An 8,452-nucleotide genomic window follows, 5' to 3' on the forward strand; every position below is an offset into this window, starting at 1 on the left:
TCTCTCTGTCTCTCTCTCTGTCTCTCTCTCTCTCTCTGTCTCTCTCTGTCTCTCTCTCTCTCTGTCTCTGTCTCTCTCTCTCTCTCTCTCTCTCTCTCTCTCTCTCTCTCTCTCTCTTTTATAATTAATGATTAGTTTTAATTGGTTTGCTTAGGCAGCCCGACAGCAAATTAGCAGAAGCCAGCTCAGTACTTGCCAGGCTCAGGCTTCAGACCACTGTGCTTCTGAACTGGCTAAGGAAAAGAAATGATTCCCTTGTAGCCTCTCCCATTACCTGGCTGGCGTCTTTGGAGGGAGGGCCCAGGGTAGAGCTGGACAGGTGGCATTGGCCAAGGGGAGGAAAGGAACTTGGGATGTGGGCACACAGGCTCTCTATGCCTGCTGTGGAGTGGGAGGGGCACCAGGCCTACCTTTTCCCAGGTTGATTTCATTTCCCTGTATGCCTTTGTTTTCATTCCCTCCCCTGCCCCCTTCCGGCCCCAAGTTCTGGTTTATGGGGAACTGCTTGAGTCTTCTTTGCTGAAAGGGTGGGGCGAGAGGTGGACAGGTGCCACAGATTCCAATCCAGAGCCGGGCTTTTTTTTTTTTTTTTTAAGACTCTTTCTTCTCTGCTTTGGCAGTGCCCTGGAGTAATGGAAGTTTGAAGTGAATTTCTGAGCCTCAGTTTCCCTAGGTGTAAAATACAATTAATTCAATTAGATCATTTCTAAGATATCTAAATTGTGACCCTAGGTAATATTTGGCTAAGTCAACAGAGTTTTGTTTGGAGAGGCAGACATTTGAAATCTTGTGAGGAAGGGGTACTGTTGGGAGTAGGAGTGATATGGGTAGACAGACATTTCTTCCTTCCTAAGTATTAGATATTATCTTTGTTCTTTGATCAGCTCAGAACACAGCCCACAGAGGACCACCACAGGCTAGCAGTTCTAGGACCTAATCCTAGGCAGAGTTTTTCGGGGCCTCAATATCTGGGCAAGACATCTCAAGATGAAAAACCCTAAGATGGATGGAGAGAGAGGACAGAGAGAGAATGACTTTGAAAATTTCTGAGTTATTCTTTCTTGTGGTCCAGAAAGACATAGGATGAGAAGAAGGGGAATATAATTAATTACCTTTCTTCTTCTTAGCTATCCCATCTCTATGGCTAAGGAAGTCTTAGTGCAGAACGGGGGAGGCCTGCCATTCCTTTCTGGGTCTTTCTGACACCTGACCCTCCAACTTCCTAGGACCCCTTGTACTGGAAGCCTCTGTGCTCTACAATCAAGGGTCCCAAGGGGAGTTCATAGACTGTCTGGTTTGATTAAGGGACAGCAGAAGGCCTTTTCCCAACCACCCCTTGCTTCCAGCTCAGAAAGGAAGCCCATGGATCATCTGAAATACCCAACCCAGGGGTGTTACTCAGCTGCCCAACAAACCCTCTAGAGACACAAACACATCAAGAAGGAAAGAGAGAGAAACCCAGAAAGGAGAGGCAGTAATGGAGAGAGATGGAGGTCAGAGTAGATGCCTCTCGGGTCCCAGCTGTGTGACTCCGGAGTTTCCCAGCACCCCAGATCCCATCCAGATGCTGCCTCCATCCTGTCCCTTTGAGATGACACCAAGTGCAGGGGGCCGATGCCCAGGACGCATGAGTCCGCCATATTGGAAGCCTCCCTGGCCTCCCCCCTGCATGTGCAGCCCCACCCCCACCCTCCCCCCAAACTCCTGGAAAGTTTCCTGCCCGATTGTTCTGTGTGATCGGATCTCCAAGTCGCTGTCTAAGCTTCTTGTCACATTTTGACTTAATGAAGTGCAACTGCTAAGGGAGTTGGGTTCAGCGCTCCGGTCTCGCGCGCTCCCTTGTTGTCAGAAAACAGGGGTGGTTGGGGACGGCAACGCAGCCCTGCAAGTCGTTATCATTCCGGTCAGTCTGTTTAACACAAAATTAAACAAAGAACTAATTAGTGCCTCATGAATTAATAAATGCACAGTTGCCGGAGAGGAGGGGAGGGGAGAGGAAGGTGGTGGAAGGGAGATATTGGAGGAGTGGAGTTGTGCATTTGGGGGGAGGCTTTGGGGGAGCCTGGTCAGGGGAGGGCTAGGCCATAGAGAAGAGTTTCAAAGTCTGAGGGTCCAGTTAGCATCCTGTCTGTGCGGGAGCAGAGCTCAGAATGGAGGCTAGCCCCGTCTTTGCCACCCCAGGCTTCCACTCTCCAGAGGCCGACCTCGTGCTCACCACCCCACGCCCCCACTCTCCAGAGGCCGACCTCGTGCTCACCACCGGAGGCCTACCCCGTCCTTGCCACCCCATGCTCCCACCATCCAGACTCACTTTGTCCCTTTGCTCTGTTCAGTCACTATCCTTTCTAATCCCTTTGGCTTTTCCTACCCAGCTAAGAACTTCTCTGCCTTCCACTCCCTTTCTCCCTCTACCTCATTTTCTCCTGTTCCTTGGATTTCATAATCTTCTCCTAGATACCCTACTCCAGACCTCAGTCCAGAACTGGGACAAGGCAGTAGTACAGTGTAATGGAAAAAGCACCAGAATTAGACAAGGTGTTGGGGATCTGGGATTGTATCCTAGCACACTGTAGTGGAAAGTTCCCTGTCTCCAGAGTTAGGGGCCTGAATTCAAATTCTGCCTCTTGACATTTACTCCCTGTGTGACCTTGCCCAAATCACCATTAATCTCCCAGGGCCTCAGTTTCCTTATCTGTAAAATGTGGTTGTTGGACTTGTTAACTTCTGAGGTCCCTTCCAACTCTGAATCTGTGATTCCATAATAGTTTTACTGGTCTCTGATTCTGGGCAAATTGCTTCCCCTCTCTAGGTCCCAGTTTCTTCATTTCTTTTTAAGGCTGGAGTAGACTGCCACCAAGGTGTCTCTCAGCTCTGAGGGTGTGTGATTCTGTGACAGACCCCGCCCCAGCCCCAATTCACTGGAGCTTGTGCTCCCACCCTCCCTCTGCAGTGCTGGGGGGCTAGCTCCAGACCCCGTGCCCAGCAGGAAAGGCCTTCGCCCTCAGGATCTTGGGCAGACTGACAGGGCCTCTGCCAAAGCAGCCCAGAGAAAGCAGGAAAAGCAGGAAAGAGAACCAAAGCCCCTCCTTAGGAGAACATGTCAAGTACAATTAGCGTTATCTGTCTAAATATGTCCTGGGAACCAGGAGCGCGGGCGGCGGCACGGGTGGCATTCCCGGAGCCCTGCGCAAGGTCACCTCACCTCCTACAATCCCCCCCAATCTGATTTGGGGATTACACGGCCTAAGGAAATTGTGGCGTTATTCCTCTTGCATCATTGATAAGCCACAAATGAGGGAGACAGGAAGAAGGGAAAAGGAATCAACAGAATGCATTCTCTCTTTCTCTCTCTCTCTCTCTCTCTCTTTCTCTCTCTCTCTCTCTCTCTCTCTCTCTCTCTCTCTCTCTCTCTCTCTCTCTCTCTCTCTCTCTCTCTCTCTCTCTCTCTCTCTCTCTCTCTCTCTCTCTCTCTCTCTCTCTCTCTCTCTCTCTCTCTCTCTCTCTCCCTTACTCTCTCCCTCTCCCTCTCTCTCTCTGTCTCTCTTCCTCCCTCTCTCTCTCTGTCTCTGTCTCTCTCTGTTTCTGTCTCTGTCTCTGTCTCTCTGTCTCTCTCTCTCTGTCTCTCTCATAGGGGGCAGGGACCCGCCAGAGAGCTCTGTCCCTACAGGAATCTTTTCCATTTCACCTAAAAGAGGCCTTTCTCTCTCAACCCCACACTCCATCTTTCTCCCATGGTCATGGATGTTGGCTTTCTCTTCCCTGAGTTATAGCTTGATTGGATCCGTTCCCTGAACCTAGCAGAACTTCCATCTTCTAAAAGACAACACCAAACCAAAATCACCCCCAGCTCCCAAGCAGAGGACAGGGGTTAGAGTCAGGAGAAGAAGGGGGAAGACCCCCATCGAGGATCCTGAAGTATCCCTAACCTTCTCCTAGGTTTTTATAGGAAGTCAGAGGGGGGCCCTTAGGATGAAAGGTGTGATTCTGCAGTGGGTTGGCTCTGCCCTCCTGTGAAAGTGGCCCAAGGGTGATGAGATGGGGACAGGGACTAAGGGACTAGAGTGAGGGGTGGGGAACCTGTGGCCTCGAGGCCATACATGGCCTCCTAGGTCCTCGAGTGCAGCCCTTTGACAAAATCCAGACTTCACAAAACAAATCCCCTCCGTAAAAGGATTTATTGTGTAACACCTGGACTCAGTCAAAAGGCTGTGATTTCATTGGTATAGGGAACTCCCAGAAGTGGAAATCCATGTGCCTTCTTGGTAATTTGCAAAATACTTGAGAAGTAAAGCGGCCCACCCAGGATGTGTCAGAGGTGGGGCCTTGCATCCAGGTTTTCCTGACTAGAGGACCTGCCCTCCATACATTAGGCTACACTTGTACCCTAATGGACAGCCCAGAACTATACCCATAATATCTGCTGTATCTGACTGTAGTTAGCATCCAATGACACAGTGTATGTTACAGCCCTGTGTGTTGACTATTGCATTAGCATGTTAACTGTTTACTATTCCTGTTACATTACTGTGATTGTGTTAACTAATGGCTATTGTGGTGTTTGTGTTAACTAGTGTTATTAAATACTTCTTTGTGAGCCTCTGTTTCCTCATCTGTAAAGAAGGAATTGTGACTCACTTGCGAGGTTTCCTCATTGGCTTTGAGCTGGGACGGATGTCAGACGTCATCTAGTCCAGCCCCGTTGTTAACAGAAGGAGACTGAGGTTCAGGGAGGTTAAAGTCACGGCGATAAGCGGTAACCATGTCAGGACTTGAACTCAGCTCCTCTAGCTCCAAATTCAGAGCTCTTTCCCATGGTGCGGCTAATGCTGGGGATGGACTTTGTGATTCCAAATAGCTCTACTGGGGGTGGGGAACCTGCGGCCTTGAGGCCACGCGTGGCCCTCGAGTGTGGCCCTATGACACATCCCCGGGTGTGTTCTGTGAAGTTGGGATTCCGTCACAGGGCTGCATTTGAGGACCTAGAGGCCACACATGGTCCCCCCTGGGGAGGATTTGGGGGCCCTTTTCAGAGGATTGCAAATGAAATCGATGCTACCAAATGAAGTCCTGAAGATATTTTTTAAAAGCAAGCTCATGGACTTCAGGTCCATGATCCAGTCCATTCCCCTTATTTTACAGAGTGGGCAGTGAAATGACTTGGCCAAGGTAGTCAGTAATGATCATTACGATGATAGCTAACATTGGCATGGCATTACTATGGCCAGGCCCTGTGCGAAGAGCTTTACAGATACATCACAATGAGGTGGGTGCTGTCATCGTCCCCATTTCACAGATGAGGAGACTGAGGCAGAGGGGAAGTGACTTGTCCAAGGTCATGCAGCCATTTGAGGCAGGATTTTAACTCGGGCCTTCCTGACTCCAGGCCCGGGGATCTGATCACTGCACCACCTGGCTCTCTGAGCCATCAGTGTTTATATAGCGCTTTGCAGTTTTCTCACATTATTTCCTTTACTGCTCACAGCTCTGCGAGGGGGGTGCTCCTTCCTCCCCAGTTTTACAGATGAGGCAGGCAGCCCCTGTTCCTGTGTGCTTGCCCACACACTGCCATCAGAGAACCAGAGCCCCTTGGCGGGCTGGCCTGGGCACCCTGCTCCTGCATACCAGTCAGTGCCCGGGTCTCTCCCAAGTGTGACCCCCCCCCCCCCCGCCAGATTGGTCAGGCTAATGTTGTCCCTGTCCCTCTGTCTTCCCCAGGATGAAGTGATTCCACCAGCCGTAAATCAGCCAAGGAGCAGCCAAGGAGCGATCCCCCTAAGGTAAGGCCTCAGGATCAGTCTGTCAAGGGGGGATGAAGGCTTTCCTGGGTCTGGGGTGGGGGGCACCCAGTGCTAATGGCAGAAGGCAAGCGGCTCGTACCCCTCCCCATGCAGAGGAAGGACGGAGGCAGAGGCACCGAAGCTCCCGCCTCTGGGTGACATCTGGATGTTGGCTGGAAGGCTGGGGAAAGAAGGGTGTGAGCCGGGGACCTCGAGGAGAGGAGCGGTGGGGAGAGGGTGGTCTTCGTCACCTGCAGCGGCCCAGAGGAAGGGTTAGGTCACCTCGTCGGCACCGGGTCTGGCCCTGTTGCTGTGGCTGATGTGCCCAGTCAGACATCCCTGTCTCTTTGAGGGCAGTGTGCTCTAGTGGGGATGGTGCTGGGCTTAGAATCACACTCTACCTCTGAGCCCATAGCTGGGTGACCACGGGCAATGCACTTAATCTCCCCATCTATAAAATGGGAAGGTTGTACTCTGTGACCTCTGAGGTCCTGTAATACTGTGGTCTGTCCTGTCCTGTACTTCAGGTGGTGGGTGAGTAGGCACCGGCGATTAGCCTAAAACCAGCCCGTCCCTTCCTTTCTGGCCTTCCGAGGCCACCCCGTCCAACAGGGCTGGGGAGGGAGAGAACGGCCCCAGGATGCTTCTGCCCTCCGCCATCTCCCCCCAGCTCAATGGGGCAGGCCTGCACCCAGTAGGTTGGAGATGACCGGATCTCTGGCCAGGCCCACCAAGGGCACTTCCTCACCAAGTGATCCTGGGCAGGTCCTCTGATCTGATACCTCTGTAAAATGAGAGATTTACACAAGAAAATACCTCAGGCCCCTTTCAGCTACAAATCTCTAGTCCTCTCTGGTCCCGTCTGTGCCTAGAGTCCAATGAGCCTCTGCATTAAAAGAGAGGCCTTAAGTGTTTCCCCTTCTTGTCTTCCATGCTTGGGGGGCAGCAGGAGCCCCTGGTGCTCTCAGGCCTAGGCCGGGACCTGACCGTCCCTGCAGCACCGCCTCCCCCCCCCCCCAGGCTGGCACTGGAAGCTGGCCGGCCGGTGGCCTCGGGCAGCATGGGTGTCAGAGGTGACCGGTGGAAAGCCAATGTTATGCAAATCTCAGGGCCAGCCCAGTGGGGTGAGCAGACCAGTCCCAGCCATCCATCATCATCCCAGGCTGGCCGGCAGGGGCAGGGGGCCAGACACAGCTCCATGCGCCAGCCCCGCTCCAAACCTGTTTGTTTTCCCTTTGTCTCTCACGTTTGGGGGACCCCCGGCTGGGAGTGACTGTGGGTTTTGTCCTACCAGGGCCCCCCTTCCCCCAGGAGCCCCCTCGCTGCCCGCTCCCACCGCGGCTTCCCTTTCTGACTTCAAAGCCTCCCCCCGGTATTGTCTGGGCTGGCGGGCAGTGGCCCTTAAAACCTGATCACAGGCGGGCGCGGTGTAGGGCAGGCCGGGCCCTGTGCCCCGCGCTCTTGCTGGGACCCTGGGATTCTTCCTTTTGCCTCCAGCACCGCCCTGGTTACAGCCCGCTTCCTCGGCTTCAGGCCCCAGGCCCTCTCTTCTCTTGCTACCCACCCTCTGCCCCCACCCCTCCCTCCTCCCTCACCCCCCTCCCAATCCCTGCCTTGCTCCTTTTCCCTCCTCCCCTGGTCCCATGTTTCCCTCCAATCTCGTAGAACTGGGAGAGAACCGGATGCCCATCATTTCACAGATGAGGAGACTGAGGCCCAGCTTGGGGGTGTGCCTTGCCTGGGGTCACACAAGGGCTGGCAGTGACAGGAGACTGGAACTCAGACCTCGAGCCCTTCCCATTCTACTCCAGCTCAGGGGTTCCGGGCCCTGCTTTTTGGAGATGGGGCTGCTGGGAAGAGAGGGGTTCGTTCTGAAGCTGTGGCTAATTCTGGCGAGCTGTTGTCCCATCGTGGGGCCCTTCCCCCAAGTGACCAAGACATGGGCAGCTGGCAGGGCTCACAGGAGGGGGCCCCACTGAGAAGGGTCAAGCTCACGGACCTGAGATGTGGGCACTGGCCCAGTCTGGGGCTTCTCCCGGCAGCAGTGTGTGAGAGGCAGGCCCACGGGGCTGCTTTGTCTCCCTGGACTCGCCTATCTGGTCTGTAAAATGGGAGGGCGAAACTAGATGCCCTCTGAGCTCTGCGGTCCGTGGGGCTTGGAGCGTCACCGCAGTGTGCTGCCTCAGTTCCCTTTTCTGTAAAAAGAGGGGTCTGAGCTGCATGGTCTCTGGAGACCTTTCCAGCTCAGGGGCTAGGGTCTGCTGATGCATCCTCGCTGTCCCCCCTCAGGCTGGGAGAGCCTGAGAGCCTGGGGTCCTGGCTCTGCCCCTGTGTATCCCAGGGATGAGCACAGAGCCTGGTGTCCAGGAAGCGCTCACTCCTTCTCTCCCTTCTTCCTTCCTCCTCTCTTCTCCCTCTCTCCTCTCTCTTCCTTCTCTCCTCCTCCTCCTTTCTCTCTCTTTCTCTTGGTCTCTCCTCTCTTCCCTCTCCCTCTTTCTCCTCCTCTCCTCTCCCTCTCTTCCCTCCACCTCCTCCTCCTCCTTCCTCTCTGTTTTTCTCTCCTCTCTTCTCTCTCCCTCTCTTCTCCCTCTCTCACCTCTCTCTTCCTTCTCTCCTCCTCCTTTCTCTCTCTCTCTGTCTCTCCTCTATTCCCTATCCTTCTCTCCTCCTCTCTT

At 53.7% G+C, this 8,452-nt stretch overlaps 1 protein-coding gene across 1 annotated transcript in view; it reads left to right on the top strand.

The window, feature by feature from the left end:
* Positions 1 to 8,452, top strand: part of CASZ1 (castor zinc finger 1) — a 245,884-nt gene that overhangs the window by 118,418 nt on the left and 119,014 nt on the right. Inside the window, exon 3 of the mRNA XM_069078947.1 lies at positions 5,716 to 5,777. The gene's annotated coding sequence lies outside the window, so the exon portion shown is untranslated. The remainder of the gene's footprint in view (positions 1 to 5,715; positions 5,778 to 8,452) is intronic.

This window comes from Petaurus breviceps, unplaced genomic scaffold (genome assembly GCF_028583685.1).
Source record: "Petaurus breviceps papuanus isolate PSGF00001 unplaced genomic scaffold, PetGlider_PUasm1.0 91041, whole genome shotgun sequence".
Classification (NCBI taxonomy): Eukaryota; Metazoa; Chordata; class Mammalia; order Diprotodontia; family Petauridae; genus Petaurus; species Petaurus breviceps.